Source organism: Lichenostomus cassidix, chromosome 12 (assembly GCF_008360975.1).
Source record: "Lichenostomus cassidix isolate B80296 chromosome 12, HeHo_3.0, whole genome shotgun sequence".
Lineage (NCBI taxonomy): Eukaryota > Metazoa > Chordata > Aves > Passeriformes > Meliphagidae > Lichenostomus > Lichenostomus cassidix.
The window spans coordinates 18,546,931-18,573,961 of NC_139493.1; the positions used below are offsets into that span (position 1 = coordinate 18,546,931).

The 27,031-nt window shown below is 42.5% G+C and overlaps 1 protein-coding gene across 1 annotated transcript in view; it reads right to left on the reverse strand.

The window, feature by feature from the left end:
- Positions 1-18,910: 18,910 nt before the first annotated feature.
- The window catches only part of EFCC1 (EF-hand and coiled-coil domain containing 1), a 36,378-nt gene continuing 28,257 nt past the window's right edge, over positions 18,911-27,031 (reverse strand). The window contains exon 3 of the mRNA XM_085073096.1: positions 18,911-19,031. The gene's annotated coding sequence lies outside the window, so the exon portion shown is untranslated. The remainder of the gene's footprint in view (positions 19,032-27,031) is intronic.

A 27,031-nucleotide genomic window follows, 5' to 3' on the forward strand; every position in this document is an offset into this window, starting at 1 on the left:
CTATTATTGAACTTTAAAACCAACAGCTGTCTATATTCTGTGCTGCAAGTTTGGTCAGATATAGGAATTTAAACTGACCTTTTTGTACTGGTTCTGACACTCTGCTATCCTTTTGGGAGTTTCATCAGACAAAAATATGGTTGTATTGGCAGCAGGAAAAATTGAAATTTCAGGAAAAGCATGAATTGAATGTGCTGTCTAGCTGGTGACTGGGTCTGAAATGCCAGCTAGGAATTCTCCAATTCCTCTGAGCCTTTCCTTCTCTTCTTTTGTTCTGCTGTTAACACAGTCTGGAAGTGGGTGGAGGATCAAGTCTGGGAACAGGAGATTCTCCAGACAGAGAGTCTGAAATGGTTACAGTTTAGAAAAATGTAAGAAATACAGAAAAATGTAAGCATTTTAGGAAATAAATGTAATTTCAGAAGCGAGTTTCACTTCAGGGAAGTTTGCTGTAATGCAGACACCTCTTCTAAGTGAAGAAGGGAGTGAGCTGCATAAAAAAGGTTGATTTTGCCTTGCCAAGCTGAGCTCTTCTCTGGGTGTCTCAGCCCAGGTGTGATGTGTGATGCTTTCAGCCTCAAGGCCAAATGGTCATTTGGAAAAAGTCAAGGGGACAAAATGAAGTTGAGCTATTTTGGTGTGCTGAGGCAAAAGGAAGACAGAAAAGTAGAAGAGAAACCAAACAGGAACTCTAAAAATTCCAGTCTTTTGAAACTAAAGTGTAATTAAGGACATAAGGATGATCTTAATTTAATTTCACACTAAGAAACCCACTCTGCAGCTTTTGTATTTGGGGGAATTGTATATAAAATTATGAAGAAAATAAGACAATGTAAATACTAAAGGATTCAGTGTCCTAAACTCCATGAAATGATAAATCTGAGAGCCCCTTTGGCTGGCAATGCAATGTGTCCCTGTGTGCTGGGAAGGTTCAGTGTCCCTCACTCTGAGCAATTCCATTTGATGCAGCTCTGCTTAAAAGTGTTTTAAAGTTTCTCTCTAGTCCTGGCTGCTTTCATCCCTGCAGTGCTCCATCTCAGAGATTGAAGGACAACTTCATGAAAGGGAGGAGCTTTAATTCCAGCAAATACTGGTGCCAAGGGATTTTTTTTCTTTTTTTCTTCCAAAGGGTGTCCAGATGCACTGAACCCCTCGGAGCAGCTCTGCCTGGAGAGGCCACACTGATTTGCTGTAAAAATTCTGTGACTCAGTGTGACATCTGTGATCATCCTCAGTGCCAAACACTGCAGGGAGAGCTTCAGTGGAAATTCATTGGACAATTATTGAATAACTTTATGTATCAGGTGGACTTTAATTTTTTAATAGTTAATACTGCCTGTAAAGTAAAAAATAGCAGGAGGAGGAAACTCTTCTTGGAAAATGTAATATTTCCTAGAAATGTGAGCCCCTCAGAGGTCATGGCAAGTGGGAAGTGAGGAGGGTGTTGGGAGGGAAAGGGACATTGTGGATGGAGTCAAATCAGAAAGTTTGTTTTGTGGAAATATGATGGAGGTTGGGGAGAAAATATCCAAGCTTTCTTTTAGGGCCAGTTGTGGGTTTAATGGAAAATGAATGAACTAAGAAAGTGAGTTTGTGGGGATCTAAGGGAATGCAAAGCCTGTGAGAGAGAGACTGCCAGGTTTGGGGACATGGGAACAGCAAAAAGGGTTCCTTCCTTGGGGTTCTAGGGGTGAGGGTGCTGGGAACACTCTGGGCAGCTCATTCGAGGGAAGACTGGACACTGCTGGAAAATCTGGGAGCCTGTGGGATTTACTGGTCTGCAGGAAAGGACAGATTGAAGAGGTGATGAAGAGTAACTTTTCTGTGTGGGTAAATTACATTGAGGAGTGTCCAGAAGATAAAACTGGGATGAAACAAATTGTCCTTTCTGTAAGACTGGAATTATTCTCAAGGAAAAAAAAAATACTGGAATGAGGAATGAGTCCAATGGGGAGAGGATAAAATCTGAGGCATGGTAAAAGGTCAGAGTTCAACCAGAATGTCTCAAACCCAGCAAAATTGGGGTGTTTTAGCCCTTTTAGAGCTGCCCAGTGCCCTTCCCAGTGACAGTCAAAGCAGAGCAGCCCCAGAACCTTCAGCACTGGGAGCTGTGCTGAGCTCTGCTCTCCCCAGGAAGCCCAGGGTGCTCCAGCCTGGCTGCCCTGCTGGGCACAGGAATGGTGGAAAGCACTGGCTGGTGGCCTTGGGCTGCTCCTGCAACATTCCAGGGGGGCAACTGCACTGCTTATGTTCACAGCACACGTGTTCTCCCTCTGGTTACTTTTCCTTACTGACAAGATGCAAGAAAAATGGCCACTTATTATTATTTGGTAAATATACAACAAACCAAAATGTTTGCAGAGGGTTGAGACACTGAGTTTGTGCTTGCACTTTTTAAATGGAAAGCTTGGGATACTTTATCTTTCCAGTTTTTCCAATGTACTAATTTTAAATTTTCTTTTTTTTTACAGAACCAGTTTGAACTGGGCAGATGTTCTCTGTAAATGGAAGGACCAGTCTGTGCAAATCCACCCCCTTGGATGTGCTGGATGTGCAATTGCAGAGGGTGTTCCTGTGAGGATTGCTGCAGTTTTTCAGTCAATGGTGTGGGGAGTAACTGCTCTTTTTTTTTAAATATGGGGAAGCTATTAATGAGCCCTGATTAGATATTCTAGTTGTTGTTTTTCTGGGAATAATCCTGATACTCAAACAAGCAAGGGAAAAAAAAGAAAAGGTAGATGAAACCTGCAGTAACCATGTGACTTAACAAGCTACACCTTTGAGAAAACCCAGAGATTTGGGGTTATTTCCCAGGATTTCTCTTTTGGACATGTCCCACGCGGTAAATCACTCTTCCACAGAGCCTTCCTGCTTCTGAGGCACAGCTAGGAATTTCTCAGTCACACTGACTTAAAATCTCATATTTATACAGCATCATATGAAATATTTAGCAGCCTCAGCAATGCTGCTGACAGGTTCAGTATAAAACATTAAGGTAACAGATTTAAGAAAAAACCCCAATTTCAAGTTCTTTCAAAGTACAATGCTTTGCATTGCCTCTGATTTCCAGCAAGAGTTTGGCTGAGGAGTGTTTCTTGATCCATCCTGAAGAACCAATTATTCTGGTGGAAATACTGCAAGTCTGACTTGCTCCATATTAATTACTTTTTGGAGTTAAAATAATCAGCTTTTATTATTAAGAAGTTAATCAGCTTATGCTGATGTATCAAAACCCATTCTGCCATGGGCATTTTTTTAAGAACTCATAATGCTATAGTATTTGCAGCTGACTTACCAAGATTTGATCTTGCTGCTTCTTTATCAGTGAAATGCTGTTTATTTATCCACAAAAGCTTCCTTTTACCTCAACTGTTTGCATTTTCCTTAACAGCAGTTTAGGTTTCCAGGGACATTTTCCAGTTCCCAGTTACAGTTCAGGTGTTTGGATTAGCTGAGCAGCACCAACCCAGCTGACATTGCTCCTTCCCAATTATGACATCAATTTATCTAATATCTAGATTTATAGAAATACTTTGGAAAGTGAAGGGGAAACAGAGAGGTGAAAAAGACATTGTAAGTACACAATTAACAGAGCAGTCTTCAGGTGTGCATAAGTATCTATAATGGAAATACACATGTAAATATAGAGTGGATACAGTAAATATTGCAAATTAAGTGGACAGAATCCTGCAGTAAATGAGTATCCACAGCCAGGTGTGTATTTGCATTATAACTCTGCTCCTGAGTGTCTCACCTGCCAACGGTGCACACAGACCACACTTATTTAATGATTTCTTGCCATTTCACCTCTTTAGACCTCTGCAGTGTTCCTGGGAAAGTCTAAAAGAGCTGCAAAAGCAGAAGCTGATGCTTCATGGGCTTTGTAGAAAATGAACTCAAGCAGGGATCTGACTTCTGCTCATTTAAACTTGTACCTGTGCACAGTTAATGGAAGGTTTCTGTAGTATATAATATCAGCATATACCTCAGTATATACTAAGTAATAGTATTTTATGCTCTGATAGTTTGTTAGTAATATATTTAGCATTAGTAGACAGTTTTCTTATTGGATGAATATTGCTCTATGTATTTAAGTCCTGTCTAATTTATCTTTATGAAAAATGCACATTAACAATGTCTATCTATTCTTAAAATCTTCCTCTGCTAAACCACAAAAACTCCAAAACACAAAACAACCAACGAGGTAAAACACCATTGAACAGAATTTGTTTCATTGTTTCCGTAACACCTTTTTTTTCTTCTCTGAAATGAAAATAATACAAATTGCTGTTATCAACATGTGCCACAATTTTTAATGGAGGTGTGTGGGAGCTACACAGTGTGTTCTGAATGGAAAGAAATAGAAATCTCATTCCCCATTTTGCACTGTGGACCTTATTCCTGTATGAAAACCATTTCCATGGGAAAAATTCATACATGCCCAGTTGAATGGTGTTATTTCATTGCTGGTATTAGGCAAATCATTTCACATTCTTAAAAGATCTAGAGTGCATATTTTCAAGGACATAAATTCAGTTGGCTCTTTTAGGAACTCTGCCTCTTTAATTTCTGACAGCTGAATGACACAGCAAAAGCATCTTGGAAGCAACCTATTGTTTTACTTTTGCCTCAGGAATTATTTTATTGCTGATTAAAACGTTACATGGCACCATGATTAGGCCCAGCTTTTTACATTAATTGGCCAAACAAGTGAGGCTTAACTTTGTGTCTGCAGCTGCACTGAGGGAAATTAAACTTGAGTTGTGCACTGCATGTGCTGTTTGCTAAAGAGACAACAGCAGCAAAGTGAATTTTTCAGCTCTTCCATTCCCTGAGAGCCTGGGAACAAGATTGCTTTGGACCTTCTTCAAGCACTTAAATTTAACTTTTTATGTAAAATCTGACTGCTGTCAGGAAAGGCTGCTGCAGATTCCTAAGGCATCTCTTTAATTGCAAGGAGAAAATTCAGCAGAGCAATAAAAAAATCTAGCTGCAGAGTTAAATAAGGTGAATAATTGAATGAGAAATACAGAGCCCCTAAAGCCTGCACTGCTGGCACACACAGGCCAGCCAGGGTGTGTTTATCATTCACTTTGTCACTTGGAGGGTCAGGGATGACAAATCTTGGCCAGGGATGACCCAGGCTGCCAGAAAGCTGCAGGCTGTGCCCACCCTGTGCATCCCCAGGGCTGAAATAACCTGTGCAGGGCAGGGCAGAGTTGGGCACAGCTTGGTTTGGTCCCCAGAGCCACCCCAGGATGGGGTTTGCAGTTCAGGTGGGCAGGGCTGTGCTCAGCAGAGGGGTCAGTGCTCTTCCCTTGGCTCACTCCTTGCTCCTGGCCAGTCCAGGCGTGGCTGAGCTGGACAATGTCCTTCATTCCTCCTTGCAGCTGCCCTGGGGCTGGCTGGGCTCAGCAGGAGATCACTAGGGGGTTGTTCAGGGCCCTCCTGCTCTGTGCCTGCTCCAGGGGCTGCTTGTGCAACACTTCACAGGCTGCCAGCTCCTGCTGAAGGGTGTCCAGCACTTCAAACAGCTGGGCTTTGCCTAGGGAAAGAAAATTGCAGACCTTGTAGTTGGCAAAAAGTCAGGAAGTTGCAGTTTCACAATCATAACAAGCTCTTTTCCTCATAGGTGCCTTTTCAAGTGATTGTCATAAAATGCTTAAATTTTGCTACCAAATAATGAATTCCTGTCCATAAAAAAAATGTGAGCAAAGCTGGGTTCACCTGTCTTCTCTGTTAGAGCATCATTCCCTGCTCACTGAGGTCATATCCTTGAGTGAATGAAGACAATTTCATATCCCAGTTGCCAACCCCACCATCCACTTGGGCTTGTCAAAGAAAAATGTTTGATTACAAGGAGTTAGGGAAGCTGCTTAACTCCTGTCAAGTGCACAGCCAGACTGTGGGAAACAGTGGTGATGCAGAATGGACAGAGAGGAGGTTTAGGATTACAAAATGAGGAACTCTGAGCAGCAGCATCCCTGGGAGTCACTGTTCCTGTGCAGGAGAATTGGCAGCACCTTCTGGACCCTGTGTGCTGTGGGTACAGAGTCTCCTGTTCTGTTCTCCCCAGGAGAACATCACCCCGTGGCTCAGGGATGGTTCCTCTCTGTTCTGGTGTCCTGCAGCCCACAAAGGTCTGCCTGTGCCCTCTTTTCTGTGCCCCTCTGCAGCAGAAGGCACAGCTTGGCTCTGGGCTGCCTGTGCCCTGGATTGCTGGGCATGAGGCAAACCAGGGTCTGAAACTGCAAAATTAAAAAAAAAATTTTCCATGCTATCCTCCCTAAGTCCCTGTAAATAATACTCTCCAAAACTGAGCCCTCAGGCCACATCTGGTCTTTTCTAATCTTGTCTTTGACTGCTGCCTGCCTATTAAAAGCACCTCCAAGCCATGTTCCTGGGACAGGATGTTCATTCCTTGGAAGAGCACAAATGCTCTGCTAATAGGAACAAAGTCATCAAACCAAAGCCCTGGGGCTGTGATCCTGTGTGGCTCCTGCAAAGGCAGCTCTGGCACCCCAGACCATTGCCAGGGGACACGAGTTTGCAGGTTTGATTTTCACACAAGGAGCATGAAATGCTGTTATTAGAGGAGTGCAGGTTTGATTTGGTTTCTGTCCAGAACTGTTCTGATGTGTAAATCTCATGTTGCAGCAGAGGAACACAACACAGTGGGAGAGCAAACCTGACAAACAGCAGCCTTTCAGACTTGGTCATTTTTCCACTGTCTTGTATCAAAGAGGCTCTACAAACATTTGTAGGAGACTGAGTTACCCTCCAAGGCCAAAGTTTAATTAAACTTTGGCTTTAAAAGCACCCTGGATGTGGTTTTGATGTGTCACAAACTAGAAAGCATTACAGATAGTCTTGCAAATGACCTCCTTCTCCCTAGCCTGAACCCCAGGATTTGAAATCCTTTTCCTACTCATCTGTGTATTATCCAGTGTTTGTCCCAAAACAACACTTTTCATGCTTCTTGGTCTTTATATGTGATTTATTATCTCACCAGGTTGAGGATCACGGCAGGATTCCAAAGTGCTCAGCAGGATTTTCCCCAGGGCTCGCTTAGATATGTTCTTTAAAAAACAAAACAATATTGTGTCACAAATATGTCCTTCACCAGTTTACAGATATGCAACAAAACCTATGTGCAGGGTATTTGCACTTGAAAACTAAACCAAAATGACACTGAATACTTTATTTTAAAGCCTTTTATCTTAGACCCTGCTCAAATAGCAGTTTGTAGAGGGCTGTAATTCCTTAATATAGCTGTAGAAAGAGAAATAACAATTATTCACTGAAAAAGAAAGAATTTTGCAGAGTGTGTACCTAAACAACTGTAGATGGCAAGGAGGGTAAGCAGGGCATGAAGAGCAAAAGCTTTTTGAGTGCTCTGCCAGGCCTGTGGGGAAGGTGAACAGGACCTGGAGGTGCTATTTCAGAAAGTTTTCTCACACCCAGCTGAAGGACATTGCAGATGTCCTGTGGCAGGGCCACTGCTGGATCTGGAGATGACATAAACATTACCCAAAGTGAGAGCACTGTAAAAACGACTCAGGATTTGGATGGTCTCTCTTAGTGGTAGTTTTACATAAGAAATCTGTTGGGACATTACATAACGTGCCTGGAAAAGCAAACTCTCCTAATTTGCTGTCAAGACACTCGTGTGGGCTCTTTCTGGGAGATGGTCTTGCAATCAGTTTAATTAGCACTCCGAGAGCTCATGCCTGCAGGGACAGGTGGTTCTTGTTGAAACCTCCAGGAGTGGAAATGGAAGGAAGGATTTCTGGAAGGAAGGATTTCTGGGAGGAAAAGCTGTTCCTCCCTGCAGCCCAGGCAGTGCTGGCCTTGCTCCCTGGGACAGACCTCTTCCACTTGCTTGGCTCCCCAGCAGGGACTGGGCCATGGTGGGGAGCAGAAATCCCAGTTAGGCTGGGGTTTCCCATGGCCTCAGCAGCACTGTGTGAGGTTTATTGGTCCTGACAGGACAGGGATGTGCTTTTGGACAGGCACTGCTTGGGGTAGTGCTGCAAATGAGGTGTTTGGGATATTTCACACAGTGGGAAATGACACCCAACCCCACAGGTTCTGATGGATAAGCTTGCTTTTTTTTTTTTTTTTTGTCTGAAGCACATCCCACCAGGGATTTAGGGGATTCCTGCTAAACTCTCCTGGGAAGGCTGTAACTGATCCTGGCTGACAGCATCACCCCTGTGTGGGTGCTGTGGGAGCTGGCAGCACAGGGTGTCCCTTTCCAGTGATTAAGTGCTGCTAAAACTGAGATATCACACATTGTGAGAGGATTTTCTGCCAAGCAGAGATGCTTTGTGACATTACAACTGACCAGGGAATGACATGTTCAAGTCCTGACACCAAAGTTTGTCATGCTTGTTGCCAGTTACAGTCTTTACTGGTTTGATCCTTCCCTGGATTGTTGATGCTGATGTTGTTTCCTGATGTTGATGTCAGACTTGCAATATGAAAGCAGAATTTCCATGTCAAGTGCCAAAATAAGTGAGGAAATGATGAGAAATTGCACTTTTCCCTGGAGTCAGCAGTGGATCACAAGTGTGCTTCAAGCAAAGCCAAGTGATCATCTGAGGAAACTTTCTCCCCTCACAGACTGGGCAGAGCTCTGCTGAAAACTGAGTATCAAAGAAATTAGTTCTTAGCAGTGCAGCTCTCAGCATACTCCATGTCCTGCAGATTACCCACTTTGCCTGTGTTTTGCTGAGCCTTGACCATAGTCAGTCCCCAGCAGGAGATTTAAAATTCTCTTTCAAAGCACTGAACTGCTGTACTGGCCATGTACATTTGGGATGTTTTTGCATCACTTTTGATAAGTTCACATTTAGATTATGAAATGGGTAAGATATTTCTTACCAAAAAATACTTTATTTGTATATAGGTTGGGGTTTTATCCCTTTAATACTGCCTCAGAGTTACATTAGGATGCAGTTAAACATAGGTCCTGTTCTAGAAGGAAAAATACATATTCTGAAATCTTCCTGATTACTCACTTTGTTTTCCTCGTTTGCCCTCAATTTTTCTTTAGAGGACAACGAGCTTGAAGACTCAGCTCCAAGGGGATCTCCAGGCTTTTAGAAAGCCATTCCAAGGGGTCTAAAAGCTTCCTGCAACTACCAGGCAAATACATGGCAAAACTCCCAACAGGCCCAAGTTCTTAGGGCAAAGACATGTAAAAGTGTCCTGCTGTAAAGCATTTTGTACTTAACAGAAGGGATGAACACTTTTAGTTTGGAAAACACACTACAAAATCCACTTTCTAGCTCTAGGAGTGCATTTTCACCATACCAAGTCTCGGAGTTGTTGGAGAAGCTGCAGGACATCCATGAGCTTCTCCTCCACCAGGGACAGCCGAACCCTCTCTGTCTCCAACATCTGCAGCTCCACCTTCAGCAGCTCAGTCTCCTCCACCTTCTGCTGCAGCTCCCCGAGCAAGGGGCCTTTCATCTGCACAACAACACAGCAAAGCAGAGGCACTGCAGCTTTTCCTTTCTTGCCCAAGAATGGCAAAGCTGAGTTTTCCCCCTTTTGTGGTAAATGCTGGCTCCCTCCAGAAGATCCTCCAGAAGGAAAGAATAATGGCATAATGGCAGCATAATGGCAGCTCACTCATCACTGGATGGGATTTTAAACACTAATACAGGAATTTTAAATACTAAATTAATTATATATATTTTTACTAAAACACCAGCATTGCTATTTCCACTTTCTCCCCTTTTGCATTGCTGTTGTCCTCTATAAAACACAACTGATTTGTGCTCCCACCACAGTCATATCTTTGTCTTGCAGCTCCTACACGGCAATCATCTGCTCATTCAGTGAAACAAGAAAGTAATTAGCAAATGTCTTTTCAATATTTTGGTAAAAGAAGAAAAAAATGTAAACGTTCTGGCTCTGCTGATCACTGTGTTTGGTCAAGTATTAGTTTGCAGCTTAGCACAAGAAAAGTCCAGGTTGAACAAGACTTTTGAACACTTCAGAAATTCTGGGCAGGAAGGTCTCCTCAGACCTGCACCTTTCAGACCTGAGCTGAGCTGTCTGGTGTCTCAGACCTCCCTGAGAAAATCTGTTCAGGATTTGAAATGCTGCTTTTGTTTCTTTGCAAAACCCAAGTGACATATTTGGAACTGCAAAGCTGCCACACCATTTGCAGAAGTAAATATCTTTGTCTGTCACGTCTGTTGTGTTAAAGAGAGCCTGAAAAGCATCATCTGAAAAATATGTCACTTCAATTATTAATTTTAGACCTTTGAGAGCACTGACAGATTTTAGGTTTATTAATAAAAGCAAACCTACTGATCATTATTGTACCCAGGATTCTGAAATATTACCATTTCATGCAGTTTCTTGTTGCAACCACAATCTAAATAGATTTATTAATATTACTCTGAGAAACAAAATCATGTAGAGTAAATGCTAAATGTGCTGGCTATGAAAATCTCTTTGTTGTCATCTTTTATCTTCCTTGGAGTTTTAGTAATAATTAAGGAGAGACTAGATTTTGTGTGTGTGAATTTCTATCCTAATGAATTTTAGTAGATGGGAACTTTAGCTCCCTCAAACACAAGTGTCCTTAGAGGGGAAAAAACCATCCCTGATCCACTCTGAGCCTTCTAGAAGGTCATTGTAGCGTGTGGCAGTGCTAATAGTGTGTGTGAGTTGTCACTGATGCCCCATGGAGGTTGGGGAAGGTCTCTGATGATCAAACATATACTTCCCTTTATCCTATTGCACATTGTGCTGCAAATCCCATGCAGGGAAAGGGCCTGGAGCACAAATCTCATGAGGAGCAGCCCAGGGAAATGGGCTGAAACAAAGAAAGCTCAGGGGATGCCTTATTGCTCTCTGCAAGTATTTTCTGGAGGGTTTAGTGGGGTGGGGTAGGTCTCTTCTCCCAGGTAACAAGGAAACAGCCTCAAGCTGTGCCAGGGGAGGTTTAGATTGGGTTTTGGGAAAATTCCTTCACTGAAAGGGTGGTCAGGCATTGGTAGAGCTGCCCAGCACAGTGGTAGAGGGATTTAAGAGATGTGTGGAGGTGGCACTTGGGGACAAAGGTTAGTGCTGGCACTGGCAGTGCTGGGGGAGACATTTGTCTCCATGATCTTAGGAGGCTTTTCCAACCCCAAGGATTCTGGGATTCTATTCCATGTCTCTGGAAGCACATGAAGCTTTTGTGCTCCCCTGTGCAGCCAAAGCATTGCCACATCAAATAACAGAGAGGTAAAAAAGCCATTATTTTAAAGTGTAACGTAGACTTTCCCAATGTCCAATTAGGCAGGTGCTCATAGAAATTCCTAAGGGATGCTCACCTCTCCTGATTAGTGTGGGAATAAAACATTCTCCCAAATGGTTCTCCCTACCTGGGTTACATCCAGCACCTGCTGTTACCTGAACATTTGCAAAAACAATAATGATGCAGAAGCTGTTTTTAAAACCTGGATCCTGGGGAGGGATGGGCAGTGGTTAACCACAGGGCTCAAGGAGGAGGTTTATACTCAGCTCTGTCAAAGCCCCTCAGCAAAGCCTGGTTTGGGATCGGAGCCTCTTTTGTGCAATGGAAATTCTCCTTTGCTTTGAGGAGAATTCATCTGCTGGTATCCAGCTCTCCTGTGAAAGGCAGGGATTGCTGTGGGGAGAATCTGAGCCCTGGAATAGTGTGTACAAATACCTTTAGGAAAATTAATTCATAACATGCAAAAAATCCCCCAAGAAATGTAAGATGAAATAATTCTATTGTGCTTTTCACAGAAGTTGAGGAGGCTCCCTCTCATATCAGAGCCATTTTTACAGGCAGTGACCCTGAAAAATATTTTCAAAGTGGGAAGAAAACAGTAGCAGAAGAGCAAAATGAAGTGCTTTGCAATTTATCTTCTAAATCACATCACCCTCAGAGGACTGCAGGGTGGCAAATGGAGCACCAGTTCTTGGGAGGAATGCAGAGATGATCTGAGGAACAGCAAATCCCCTCAAATCAGTAAATCTGTCAGGCAAATTGATAAGAACTGTCATGGAGAAGACACCTGGTGAATCCATAGATGAACACAGTGAAGATTCTATTTGATTTCTTTGAAAGGGTCTATGAATATATATGAACAATGTTAATTCAGTCAGTAGAATGTATTTCAAATCTGCAAAAAGCTTTGGAGAAGTTTCACCACCAAAGACAAAAAAGCAAAGATAAAATATGAACAATACAATATGAACTGCCATGGGGCAGTAGCAGAGATCCTGCCAGGCACTTAGAGCTGGTTAAAAGATGGGGCACCAGGAATGAAGGTTTCCCAGTAATCCTTAGGGTATCACAAGGATCTGAGCTAAGACCTTAGCTCTTCAGCATATTCAGAAATTATTTTTGAAATAGGTGCATGTCTAAAGTTTGCTCTCAACACAATTTCCTAGGGGTAATCAAACCCAAAGCTGCCTGTAAAGAATCCCAGCAGGAGTTTGGGATGTTGAACACCTATGAGCAATAAAAGATCAGATGGGAGGGAGGAGAGGCACAGCATGTCCTGGGGGTGTGGTGGTGAGCAGTGCTGCTGGAGAAGGACACCCAGCAGGGCTGGAAGCTCCTGGACACAGCTCAGCAGCCAGCAGGGATCCCAGGATAACTACTGGAGGCTGGGGGGAAAGGAACTGGGAACGAAACAGAAACTGGGATGATGCCATTGCGTTTGAATCCCGACCATATTTCCTGTTCTCACCCCAAAAGAGTAACAGAGCTTGGAAAGTGCATGGAAGAGTCAAACACAGTAACAGAAGGAGGGAATGTTTTCTATCCCAAGAGAGCTGAGGCTGACTAGGAATGGTGATAATTCATGTGGTAGTCCTGGTAGTAAAGGTCTGGAAAATGATGAGGGAAAAGCTGCTCCCCAGGCACAAACCCAAGGTGATCAGGCAGCAGATTTAAAGCTAAAAAAGACAAATCCTAGAGTTCCTTTCCAATGACTGTGTGGGAATCCTTGTGCTGAGATACCAAAAGCACTGCCAGCTTTAAAGAGAGGAAACCTCAATTCATGGTAAATAGCTCCAACAGTGGCCATGAAAGCTGCTGCTCCATGTTCCACCCAGGGCAGGATGTATCTGTCCCTGGGGCACTGGGAACCAGGGGAACAACAGCAAGAGGAACACCCATGATCTCCACTGCTTCTCCTTGCTTTTCTCCAGATATTGGGATGAACTTCTCGTTTGACCCTGTATGGCAGTTCATAAACTAATTGTCTTTTTAATTAAGCTGGCAGCTTGTGTGCAAGCTTTTACAGAAAATAATTGGCATTTCTTTGCAACACTACACTTGGCAGCAGAACACTTTATTTTTAGACTTCGCTCATGTTCTCCCCATCTATTATCCCTGGGTCACCACCCTGTCTTCAGGAGAAGCTATTTTTAAATTGTTGGAAAGTAGAACTTTCTAGACATGACAAATCTCAGAACTCTTTCCTCCTCTGGTTTTACCAGCCTCAGACTGAAGCAATTATTAATCATTTTTTGAGAGTGCTGCCCTTCACTTGCCTGCTGAGCCTATTGCTTGTTAGTCTGGTTGTTATTTGTCTGATTTTCCACACTGAGCAGATGCAAAGAGAAGCAGATAGAGCAATGGATAAGGTTCTTTTGTCAGGTTCAGAGAAAGTGTCAGTGGTTTATTTATTAAACCAACATATTTATTAGCAAGGTGCTCGAGAGAGCATTTCTCAGTCTTCTTATTTGCTTTCTCTTGATTACAAGAAAAGTCACCTTTTTGTCAGGAATTTCCCATTACTTGTCTGTTTTGTAGCATCAAACTCCTCCCTTATAACTGCTGGATAAATAAAAGGGCTTAAGAATAAATTTCTAACAGGCTCAAAACCATTTATCCTACTGCTACTAAATTCATGTCACAGTGAGCTGGCACTATGTCTTCTTCACCTCCCTGCTTGCCTTTAAATCAAGAGCAAGAGATTCCATTTTTGTCTGGAATTTTCAATCCTTTTTTAGCTGTATCTTATAAAATTAATCTCTTGATAATGGTGCTTTTCCAGACAAGCTGCACAGAACTAACATCCATCAGCAGAGATGAGAAAGAGGGCCGTGTGATGCTGCAGAAGAAGATGAACACCTCTGAATGGGAAAAAAGGAGAAGAAAACTGGCACTACCTGCAGGTTGTTTTTTCTGTGGACTGCTGTTAAGCAGTATAGAGGAAACCTTTGTGTTGCTCTAAAGAATATTGCAGGGGTAAATTGTCATTGAATACTGCAAAGTGTGTAAGACAAAACCAGGGTTTTATTCTGGTTTTAATTTTTTTCCCTAACAAGTAAGCTCTTTCATTTAACTTAATCAAGGGGAAAAATTACATTAAATACAGATAAAACACGAAGGATGGCAACATGTAAAGGGGTTGAATATTTTAGCTTTACTTTAAATATTTTACTGATTCTTATAATCTTTCCAGAACTTTTAAAAGCTTTCAGCTTTGTTTAAAGATGGGGTAAAAAATACTGACCAAGCACCACCTGCAGCTCAGGAGAAGGCAGACCAGGGCAATGCACTGTTTTTGTTTCACAGAAAGAATTCTGGCACTTCAATCTGTGCCCACCAGAGGCTGAAGTGGGCAGTATTTCAATAGTGAGATCACACAGGACTGCTGGGGTACAGCACTGGGGCTTTAAATACTGAGCTGATAACCTCTGCTGCAGGGCAGTTGGACATGCTGCTAAACCTGAGAATTAATTTTATACTTGTATATAAATAATTGGTCCAAGCCCAAGAAAAAGACAAAGTAAATGGGATAATTCACTCCAAAACAGTGAGTCTCAGTCAGCTGGAGGGATTTATTGCAAAGTGGCTGTGCTCTCAGAGGTGCTGGATGCCTTAGGATAAGGGGATTATTTCCTCCACAGCTCAGAACCCCAACAAATCAAATATTTGAAGGGCCCAGGCCTGCTTGAGCCTGGGATACATCTCATCCCCAAAGGCAGTTTGGGCAGGAACCAGAGTAGAAACACAGGTGTTAGAGGAAAGCAGGAGATGTTTGAGCTGACAAATTACAGCACAATGAGAAACATCAGCAAGAGAGAGCAGAACGGCCAGAAGAAAACACAAATACATGTGGATGCAGCTACCCAAAGATGCAGAAATAACTTTCACACTCTGCTTGGCACCTGTTACCTCTTCCATGCTTGTTTCCAGTTTTTTCCCTGGGTGTCCCTTGAGCTCCAGTTGCTCCATGAGAGGCGAGGTTCTCCCCCTGAGCTCTGCAGGGGCAATGTCAGAACCCTCAGTGGTGCTGGTGGTCTCCAGGTAGGACAGCAGCTTTTTCCACGTCTTTTCATCACATCTATGCATGTAATTAAAAGAAAAGAGTTGGTGAAACCTCCTGAGGAAGGTGTGTGTTTGTAAAAGCCAGTTTTCCTGGGGAATTCTTGGCAGCACACATCACAAATGAGTGTCTTAGCTGACACCATTAGGGCTTGGTGGGAACATCCAGCATGTTGTTCCCCACATGCCATAAATGATGGGCAAAAGGCTTCTGACACAGCCATGGGACATTCAGGTCATGAAATGATCTTTCCCAGGTTCCCATTGAATTAATGAATGAACTGAACTCACCCACTGCCGCAGCAAGGCAGCTTGGCCAGGATCTTCTTGACGTGGTGCAGCTGGGGAGCTCTGTCCCCTGCCCACTTCTCCTCCTCCTCGTCAGAGGCAGCCTGGCCCTCCACGGAGCGGAACAGCTGATCCTCTGTGGGAAACAGGGACCCCTCAGCGACACCCCAACAACCCCTGGCTGCAGCTGGGGCAGTTCAGGCCCTGAGCCCGAGCCAGAAAGAAGTGAGAGCTGAAACCCCCAGTGAAACTCCCAGTGAAACCCCAGGCAGGGTCCCCCGGCATCCCAGGGAAAGGGGTTACAGCTGCAGCAAACATGCTCATTTTAAGAGTCCTCAACATTTCAGTGCTCTCTTGTGGGTAACTCATAGCTATCTCACCTCAACTCCCTTCCCTGAAGAACTCTGCTGTAAGGATAAGTGTGAAGGATCAGTTGTTTCGGGGGGCAATTACTGTTCAAGTGTACAACCAAACAGAGATTTTTCCCAAGGAAAGAGAAAGCATCATATTGTGTAAGGATGTTCTTGCAGTCATTGCAGCAGCTGAACACATTCAGGGGGCCCAAACTGGATGTCAATATTCTCTCTATCATTCCCTCACAGTATTTTGTAGAGGCAGGAGTTTTCATATATAAATGTAGTATTAGACCCATAGCTATTTAATATTTCGTTATATCTTGTTGCCTAAAACTAGTTCTTCTCACATGCCAAGTAATTTATAAAAGGACTGTCTGCAATGCTTCTAAACATACCTGTACCATTAGAGTAATATTTCAGTACTTTTTTAGCTGTATCTTATAAAAGCCATTGCGTTCAACTCCTTTTTCTCCCAAGCAGACATTTACTGGGATTGTTATGAGGATTAGAGGATTATTATAGTGCCTCTAACTTACCAACAATCTTCTGGCACATCTTTATTCTGAACCTGTATTTTGAGCTGACATCAGGTTAAACCACTATCAATGTGATTTCAAATTTTATAATGATTCACCTTAATAGCTGTCAGTCAATTAAACAAGCTTAATGAATTCTAAGAGAGTGATCAAGCCCAGTGCTGTTATTCCTTCAAATATTGAAACACTATTGATCTTGGGCAGTGACACAAGTGTTGAGCATCTTTAGCTCCTTCAGCAGAGGCCAGGAGAGCTCAGTCACCCAGCAGAGCCTCTCAGGTGAAGGGTTTTGTGTCTCCCTCCAAGGACAGAGCAGCTGCAGCCACAGCTGGAGCAGCATTTCCAGCTGTTGGAGGCACTGGGGTGTGTCTGAGCCTGTCTGGGCTGGGGACAGGGTGTCCCCAGGGGTGGCAGAAGCTCCCTTCAGTGCAGGATCCTGGTGTTGGGCTGGGATTCTGCTCTGCTGGGCTTGCAGCAGCAAAGGAACAATGCTCTGCTCGTTTCCTTCGAGTTCAGTTCTGCTCAGCACTCAGCACATGCTGGCTAATGCCATTGTCATTCCAGTGGCATTCAGTGTGTTTCATTTATAGGTTATCATGTTCAATAATTCCTTGCCCAGGCAGGAACAAAGCTTGGCTCATGCAGTGCTGCTGTTTAATTAGAGAATCAATGTCTGCGTGGTCATGGCAATCTTTACACTGCCTGAACTCATTTATTAGCAGCACTTTGTGAGGCTGGGCATGGCCAAACAACACCAGAATTCCTATTTTCAATCTGTGATACCTTAGTAGGGAATTTTTATCCCCATTTCTTTTTCTGCCATGGGAGATCCAAGGGTGCAACTGTTGTGGCAGCTGTGAGAACTGATCCCACACCAGGATTCCTCCAAGAATCTTGGACCTGGAATGTTCAACTGAAAGCATAAATTGCAGCATCTGGCACAGCAGACACTCAGATGAGGATTTCAGACATGGAGGAAAAGGCACATGGATCTCAGGTGGGCTTTGTGCTCAGATATCCAAGATACTTGTAATGTCTTGAGTTTTTCTTCCCCTCACACAGAAAAGGAAATGTCCTCTGCTCTAATTTGACCTGTGTACAAAAAATATTAGCTTTTACATCGCCTTTTAGGTTGTGATTAGCAGAACTGGGAACCAGAGAGGAAACGCAGAACTTATGCATCTCTTTTAGCATGAAGCCACTATTGTATAAAAGTTCTTTTACTAAGCTGATATTTAAAAATATATTCTATCAGAAGAATCATAGAGCAATTTATTGTTGTGATATTTAAGCTTTAATTTGTAAAGTAGCTAATGCAGACTATCTTATTCAATTCCATTGATACAAGTGCTCTTAAGAAATTAGTGTTTAATAAAGTGTGTATGTATACACACAAATTTGCATATGGTTTTATTTATTGAGTAAATCTAGGTTTAATCCTGGATGTTCACACAAATTTTACTTGTTCAGCTCTCTGAGTTAGTTTTTCTGCCTAACTAATCCTATTTTACTTGATGGAACATTTTTTCCTGTTTTCAAATCCGTAACCAAACAACTTATCTAAACTTTTATATTAAAAGTTTTGCGAAAAAGCTGCTTGTGCTTGAACTATGGGCACTGTAATTTTATGTGGAAACTGTCTCTGAGTTGGCAAAGTGGGTGATTTGATAAAGTTATTTGTTAAAAGCAGGTTTACTTTCTAAGTCTAACCAGATGAAGAACATGCTAGAATGTTAATTGCATTTACATGCCACGATTTTTAACATTCCCAAACAGCTGTTTGCCAGCTGCATTCAACACACACCTAAAATCTAATTTTTTGTCACTACAAACAGCTCTCTGGTCTGCAGTAAAGATGCCTTCTAACTCAGAGTTATTGCCAGATAAGTGCTTTTGTGGTCTTTGAACTGGATGGGCCCAAAAAAGAAAATAATCACTGCAGGGAAGCCAAAGTGTGGAATGTTATGGCAGTTGTTGGTGCTCCATGTGCTAAACAGTTTGGGCTGTCCAGAGTCCTGGAGCAGCCAGGATGTTTCCAAGGAGTATGGCTGTACAGAATATTAACTGCAAATTGTTTCCTTGGAAATTATTTTCGCTGAGGTTCCGAGTTTTTATTTACAAAGAAATGAAATCTTTATACTTTTCAAGCCAGGAAAAAAAGTTTTGGTGGGATGACTCATGTGGAAAAAAGCAGTTTTAAATCACAGCCCTAAGTGATAACTTCAGTCTTCTATTAAACCTAAAATTATATGGGGAGTGAGGAGTGGAAAGCTGGGCTATAGGATTTTATGTAGGTCTAGGATTTGAAGGCTCATTAGGACTGGTTTGTGGTGTGGTGTTTTAAGCTGTGTGTCAGCTGTGCTGCTGCTGGCCCTGCAGGTTTGGGGTTTGGGGCTGGTTGGTACCGAGCTGGGCGATGCCGGCGGGGGAGCGGCGATCCCGCTGGGACACGGCTGTGCTGAGTGTGCCTCCTGCCATGCCTGCTGCCTCCTGCTGCTCGGGGCTGCTCCGCTGCCACCTCTCCAGCTCCTGCCTGCAAAAGAGCCCAGAGTCACGCTGACCTGCAGGAAATCTGGGAAGTCAAATGTGCCCAGCATGGCACACAAACAGCTTTGGTGGATGCAGAATGGGGCCATGGAGCTGAACCCCAAGAGCCCCTGAGCCAACCCCAATTCCCTGACCATCAAAGGAAGGTGGATTTCAGCTGTCCTTTTGATAAAAGAGCTAAACAGCACCTGTACCTTTCAGGTCAGGTCAAGGACATCCAGAAACTCCAAGAGGAACAGTCTGCTCTGGCCACAGCCTCTCCCTGCCCCCTGCAGTGCTGTGACCATCGTGTTCCCCACAGCTCCCAGCAAGGCTGGCACAAAGTCCTGCATCCAGTCCATCCCTCACACCCAGAAATGTCAGGAAGTTTTCATCCAGCTCTCTGACCACTGGAGATAAAACAGTGTCAGAGGCTGAGAAGCCAAAAAGAATGATGCAGAAGTTGTGGCACATCTGGAAACCAGGGATTTAGAGACAAGAAGCATCTCAGCATGGGTGTCTGCACTGCTGACAGCCTCCTTTGGAATTGTCTTTTTCTGAGGTTCATTTATAGGTTATCATGTGTAAAACACGTAAATGTGATATGTGTAGGTTATCACATTTATGTGAATGAGAGAATATCACATTCATGTGTTTTATAGGAATGGCTTTCAAGGGATGAGACACAGATCAAATAAAGTAACTGGGGAATAGAAGTCCATAAAAGTGCCAACAAAATAGATTTTGGAAACAGTAATTTAGTTCAATGAAGGACACTGATTTTGCTGACTGAGGAATTTATAACCCAAGTGGACAGCACTGATGGAAAGCCCTCAAAGAAATGGAGTAGCATATGCCAGAGGAAAAATTCACAATATATTTGTATAGTTGAGTTGAAAATGTTCTACCCAAGCATGTAAGAAAGTACAAATCACTGAGTGCAGTAAAATGGAAATTCTTACTGTACATAAAACAAAATCTAACAAATCTAATAACATAGATTTATTTTCTAATAATTCAATAAAATATTCACTTTGGAAAGAAGAATGGAATGTGAAGTGACAGTCATGATGAATCCATTGGAGCTGCTGCTGTCTTTTGATTGAAATACATTTGTTTTGATTCAGTTTGGCTCTCCTACCTAGGGATGTCCGGAAAGGCAGTATTGCTATTTTAGAGGAAGTAAATGGAATTACACAATATTGTTGACAGAGACAATTAATTCTGTAATTCCTGTTTACATGTAAAATAGTAAATAAGGTCTATGGAATTGAAAGGTGTCACATGATACTGAATTTCTTTTAAGAATCATGGGTTTTTTTCCATACAACATATATAATGTTGTGTCTTTTCCACACAACATACATAATACGCAAATTATTTTCATAAAATGTTACCAAAATGAGAACTATAAAGAATTTTTAGAGTCGTATAGCAAGAAACTCGTAGGAGCTGTTGTGTTGTTCACAAAGAATCCACAAAGAAAACAAACCACATTCAAGAGTTTTATAGTAAATTAAGTTGCCTCCAAATTCTTCCGTAGATTAGTTTTGATCTAGTGAATATGGAATATTTCCTTTATTTAACACATTAAATACTCAACAGAAACTGAGAGCTGAAACACTTAGCAAATGGGTCCTGCTGACCCAAGCTGTGTAAAATGACCTTTCTGTACAAATCCTGTAAGCGTTTCCTTACAAGATTTTCCTTGAATTTCCTGCCTGGAAGTTCAGCTGCAGCTGGAAAGAGCCTTTGGCTGCAGGGGCAGAGCAGCTGAGGCCAGGCTGGATCAGGACTCAGAGCCTTTGTTTGCCACAGCTGCTCCCAAAGAGCCACACCAATGGTGCTTCCCTTACTGCCTGGGAGTGTAAGACGTAAACAAGATCATGAATTGAATGACAACAAAAGTCACAAGTTGGAAACATCTGTAGGGAAGAAGCTGAGCTAAACCTTGCTGAGGAGCCAGCGCTTACTTTACCCCCTTGAGCAGGGCTGACTGCATTAAAAATGAATGACTTATTTAATTTGCAGTTTATGGCATTATTGAGCTTAGCAACAACTGTAAAGCCAAGGGAAATAGCAATCCCCAGAAAGGAGCCTGGACAGGCATCAGTTCTGGAAAAAATAATTATGGAGTAGTGCACAAAGAAAATGCATTGTTAAGCTTGGACATTCAGAATGGGGCTCTGGGAAGCACCACAGAGCTCCAGGGCTCTGGACAGCTACTGGGGGATATTCCTTTCCAGGCAAATGTACATTTTTTTCTTGCTTTCCTGCAACGTGCTGGTTCCCTGGTACTCTATAGGAATCCTTTACAATTCCTTGAGCACTGTTTGAGCAGATTGTTCTCTCAGTTTTGAGCTGCAATATAATTTAGATTGTTTGGATTTTAGAGATTTCTGGAGTTAGTTCACAGAACACAGAGATGTTGACATTTCAGTGACTATTTACTGCAGTAGTGGAGTCGATTAAAATTTGAAGCTATAAAACAAGGAGGATATTCAAGTATCATGAGAAACTCTTCCAGCAGGTGTGGGTGAGGGCTGTGATGTTTAACAGATCTGCTGGTGGTATTCACTTCTGCCATCTGGCAGCTTGGTGTCACCGGATTGTGCAGGCTGAGGAATATGAAGAAGTTTGGTGGGACAAAAAAATTCTTCCTATATAATTCAGAATTGCAGAGTCCCTCTACTTTGATGATATTCAAGGCAGACCTAAATAATAGCTCTCACTTCTGTGTAGTTCTTGTCAGGGAAACTATAATTAGTTGGTGAAAAACGAAGTACAATCTTTAATTATACTATAGTAATTATCTGGAGGAGACTTCGTCAGTTCTCTTAACGTGGAGAAACTTAAGGGAGCCACACAGACTGTGTTTTGTTAGGTCTCTGCCTAATAAATGGATTAAAGACAGCCCTGTCTGTCTTCTCTGGGGATGTTTATCTGGGAAACCTGAAAGAAATTGATCTGTCAGGGTTTTCAGGTCCAGGTGCTCCAGAACTTACATCCTGGCTCTGGCACAGGCTCTATCTTTGCATCAAATCATGAGTTAGTGTCCCTTACATCTGAATAAAAAGGCAGATGAAGATCCAGCCTTCTTTTCTTGACCCATGCATGGAGATTATTTCAAGGTGTTTAGGAAGGGATTTTAAACATGTGGGAAGGAACACGTGGCCAGGCAAGCTGGAATTTCAGAGCCAGATAAAAATGAAGAAGAAGAGCAAACAGCAGCATGAGTAGATATGGAAACTCTAAAAAACCCAAGGGATTTTTAATTTTATTAGCTAATACATCTGATGTCAAGCATCTGTTGGAAATACAAAACTGGAAGTTTGTTTTGCCAGAAGTCCAGCTCAGCGTGGTTTATCCACAGCAGAGCCCAAGGAAGGTGACAGGAAAGGACAGGACCAAGAACCTGCAGGGAAGGGAGTGTCCCTGCAACAGAGTTCCAAAAGAGGGATTTATAAACACAAATGGTTCCATCTGCATGATCCAAACCCAGCTGAAGGCATTAATCTGCCAAGTTTGGTGCCAAAGATCAGGAGGCAGAGCTGGGGATCTTTTTGGCTGCACAGAAACTGAGAGGGGCAAAGGCGCTGCTTGTGCAGCTGCGAGGGCAAAACTTACCCTTCCTTTAAACTACAGCTAGAAACTGAAAATGGGATGGATTGGAGAAGGTTCCAATCAGAAATGTCATAGAGAACAAGAACAGCATTAAGGATATGAATGGATCTTTGCTGTCTATGGGAAGAAAGGGGCTGGTTCCCTCTCTTAGTTTTGCCACTGACATGGGATCCTATATTCACTTCAGAGGATATTTCAGATTTCTGACTGGATTTTCTCTGACTTTTGGTCTTTGAAGCAGATGGAACCAAACAGTGAAGAAGGTTTAATTTCTTAGGGTTGCTTAGTTCCCATTGTTGGAGTACACAGGATTTCATCCTCATTCTCAGGGAGCTGATGGAGCCATGGATGGAGTCAAGGCGGTGCTCTTTGGTAGGAGAACAACAAAACACCATGATTTCCTGATTTCTCATCATGTGATTTAACCACTGGGTAATTTTTTTTTTTTTTATCTGGGAGGTTTTTGGTTTTTTTTTAAATGCCAAACCCACACTCTTAATTTTCAAGTGACAGAGATTTTGATATTCAAAGAAGAGCTGAAAGCAGGAATCTTCACCCCTTCTCAAACACAGGTTTAATTCTTTCCTCATCGGTATTCATACAGCATCAAATGGGTCTCCATAAATGAGAAGGAGAGTGAATAAACAGCACATTTGTTTGGGGCAGAGATCAGAGGGGGAAGCCTGGGAAGGTTTAGTGAGGGGTGAGCGTGGCACAGCTTCCATGGAGACAGGCAAACAGCCCCATTGATCGCACAGCCTTTGTCCCCAGCACAATGGGCAGCCCCAGAGCAGGGACACTGCAGAGGGGAGAGCTTGCAAAGAACTGGACCTTAAAGTAATGGCCATGACTAATTGGCTTTTAATTGGCTCTCCTGTATTGTTATGGAAACATGGAGCTGCAGGAAAACCCACCTGCTTCTGGTGCTGAGCAAATCTTGGGCTGAAATAATTCCTGACTGATCATAAAATAACTCTGAGGAATTATTAACTTCCCATTCACAGACCTTTAACTCGTCTCTCTTAGAGACTCACTTGGAGCAGATCAAACACTGTGGCAGTGTGTACAATGCCCTGGGTGTAGTTATACTCAGAGCTGTATTTTATTTTTGAAGTGCATGACTTGCGGTTTTTAACCAAAATGAGGTGTGATTTTTATTTTTGTACTGTTTTACCTAAACTGTCAGAGTTCAGGGAACTCAGAATGGTTTCAGATTTGGCTTATCCCCTGCAGGGATTTAGATACTTTAGAAGGTGTGCACATTTTTGAATTATTTATGACTTTTAATTTACTGTTGAGATTAAATATGTTTTCACACTGAGTGTCTGTGGGTTTCCTGAATACATCTGCCTCTGGTTGGTGCTGTGAGCTCCTCTCCAACAGAAATCCTATGAATGAAATTTCTGTGATCAACCCAGATGCTTAATCTCAGCTTTTAAATAGCTTGATCTGTCAGGCATTAAAGATAAATGCTTAAAAGAATGAATATTTAGTGGCTGTAATAAAGATGACTAAGTATCCTGGCTTTATACGGGTAGTTATAAAGTATAGTTATAACTACAACCATAATGGTTATAGTTCTGGCAGGTTTCCTGTTATTGGCTGATGATTTTCATTTTCTTGCCAAAATCACCATCCTCTAGAAAAAAAATCATTGAACTGCTGGCCATGTGTTTTCTGGCAGAATCCTTCCATCTCCCTGCAGATTGGACACGAGCAGGCAAATCCTGCAGTGGGGCAGAACTGGGCCTTGCTGTCCCTGCTGGGGTGACTTCAAGCACTTCTGAGCAGCACAAACCTTTCTACAGACATTATAAAGTCACAGAATGGAAATGTGCCTTTTGTTGTCCTCACTGTCCTGTTCCGAAAACAATCTGAGCTCAGACTGTTTGAGGGAAACTTTTTCAGAAATTAGCTGCTCAGCTCTTTATTGTTCATTTGTCAGCTGTTTCCTTGCTGCTCTGTTTCTTAAAATCAGAGACCATTAGAGAAATGTGTTTCCTGGGTGTTCTATTGGACATTTTTGATTCTCTCAGATTTAGATTCAAAGATCTTCCATTGCACATTGCTCTGCCATGCCATTTGAGCCAAAGGCCCTGCAATCCAAATGTTTCTTAAGCTGATCTTTTAAGTTTCAGGTGAAAAAGAATAACACAAGGACCTTTAGAAATCCATTTACTTCTATTTCCATTGTCTGTGTTTAAAATCACATTCCTCTCTTATTTCTGGAGAGAGGTTTAAAATTGGATTCAAAGCACAGCCCTAAGAGCTGCATCTTTCATTGGTCTGGGCAGGGAATGGAGGGAATCTGACCCTCTTGGTGGAAAACACAGATGTCAGGATGGTGTTACCTGGTGCAAACTCTTGTGTTTTAAGTGTATTTGGGTTTTTTGAAGGTTCTCAACTCACAGGATGTCCAGAGGTTGCCTTAACCCCTGGAGCACAGACATTACAATGTGGCTGTGATTTGTGAAATCCCAGTCTGTTTTTCCTGTGTGACCTTTGCCTCCCCCAAGACTGGGAATGAATGATTTCTGTGGCTGGACAACAGCTTTAGAGAGAAGGAAACTTCTGCTGGGAGGTTCTTTTCTCATCTATTGCAGAAGCCAAAGCTACTCGCTGTTCCTGTGAGGAAGAGGATTGTGCTCATGTCTCTGCCAGAGACAGTCCATAGTGTTAGGAAAATTACTTTAATTAGGCTTTCTGAACATAATTACCTTCTTGTGTGCAAATAATAACTGGGTCCTGTTTTTATTTTTTCATGGACTTTGAGACTATAGAGCGTGAGAACTGCAGTGATCCATGGGATCATGGAAGTGACCACTTGTGTGGTTTGCTCTGAAACATCAGTATTGGGAACCTTTAGATCAGTCAGAGGGAGCACTGAAAACTGGCAGAATACTTTGAATATATACTCTTTCTAGTCTGGCATATTATATTGTGATGAAGAGCATACTGAAAACCTGATCATGCCTTTTCAACATATGAGTTAAAGCCACACTTGCAGTTAAATTAAATATCAGTTAAGATAAAAATGCATTAGGCAAGGCCCACCTAAGTACAAAATAGGGGCTTTTATGCATGGATACACACTCTACATACATAAATCTCTTACCAATAAATGCCTGTGGAAGCTGAATTAAAACTGCCCAGGCAGGTTTCATTCTGGGACTTACAGAATACATTCCTTTCAGCTCTGCAAAGCAGCTCAGAGTCTCCAAGTCTCACTGTTTGATTTCCTTCACCTTTGGCCTTGAAACTTTAGTTGAACCATTCTTAACAAATTTAGGCTGCTCCCTGGAAGACATTTGATAATTAGGCTAAATAGATGGAGTAATTACTGTGTTTTTCTAAATTTTCTAAATCCTGCACCTAGCAAGGTGTCTATTGGATGACAATAGTGCTTGAGGGTATCCTTGCTGGACCAGGCAGCTCTTTGCTCTGTGGGGTATTTTGTGGGGAATAGTCACTGCAGTATCCAGCAGAAACATACATCACTCTGGAATTACATTATTCAGATATGCCTGCCCCCTGATGAATTCTTTTGTGGCAAAATGAAGGAAATGCTTTCCAGATGTTCTTCTACTGGAATAAAGAACTCCTTTTCCTGCTAGCTCAAAGTTGATATTTGCACTGGAAGTTTGGATGCTCACAACACACACCCAAATAAAGCTGGACAAATTCAAGTTTTACTTGTTCTTGATTCAATTATTAGCACAAAAGATCTTTGCTAAAGCTTGCACAAGTTTTCTTTGAAGTCTGACTTAGAAAGAAACCTCGATTCCATTTTCCTTCTCATCTTGGAATTGGAAGTGATGAGCCATTGTTCCTCCTCATCTGTTACACAGCTCTGCTCTTGAATTTCCCTTCCTTCCACAGTGGAACAATTAATTTGGTATAACTGAAGTTTGTGTCAAGTTGGCAGTACCAGAATTATTCCAAAAGCCCACAGGACTCTACATGTGGACTTTGGGGCTTATGCTAAACTGGTGAAAAACTGGTGAAAAATCTCTCTGTGGCCATTTTTGGGGATCTGCCTTTAGCCCAGTCCATAGGGAATAGCAGCAGAGGCATGTGGGAGCAAACACAGACACACCTCCACACACCCCTGCCAGAATTGCCTGGAAACAGTCTGTTTGTCCTTCCTGCTTTTCAAACTTAGATTTTTAGAATTCTGTCTCTCCCAGTGGAGTTTACAGAAATATGCTTGAAAGCCTACAATCAACAACTAATAACTAAAATATTGTGGCATTCTAAGCACTGACAGCTCTACCCAAGGCACTTGACATAAAGCACAGAAGCAGAGAAAGCAGAGCTGTGATCTGTGGATCATTTCCTTCTGCCATAGCTGTGTAACCACCCACAGCCTCGTGTGTTCC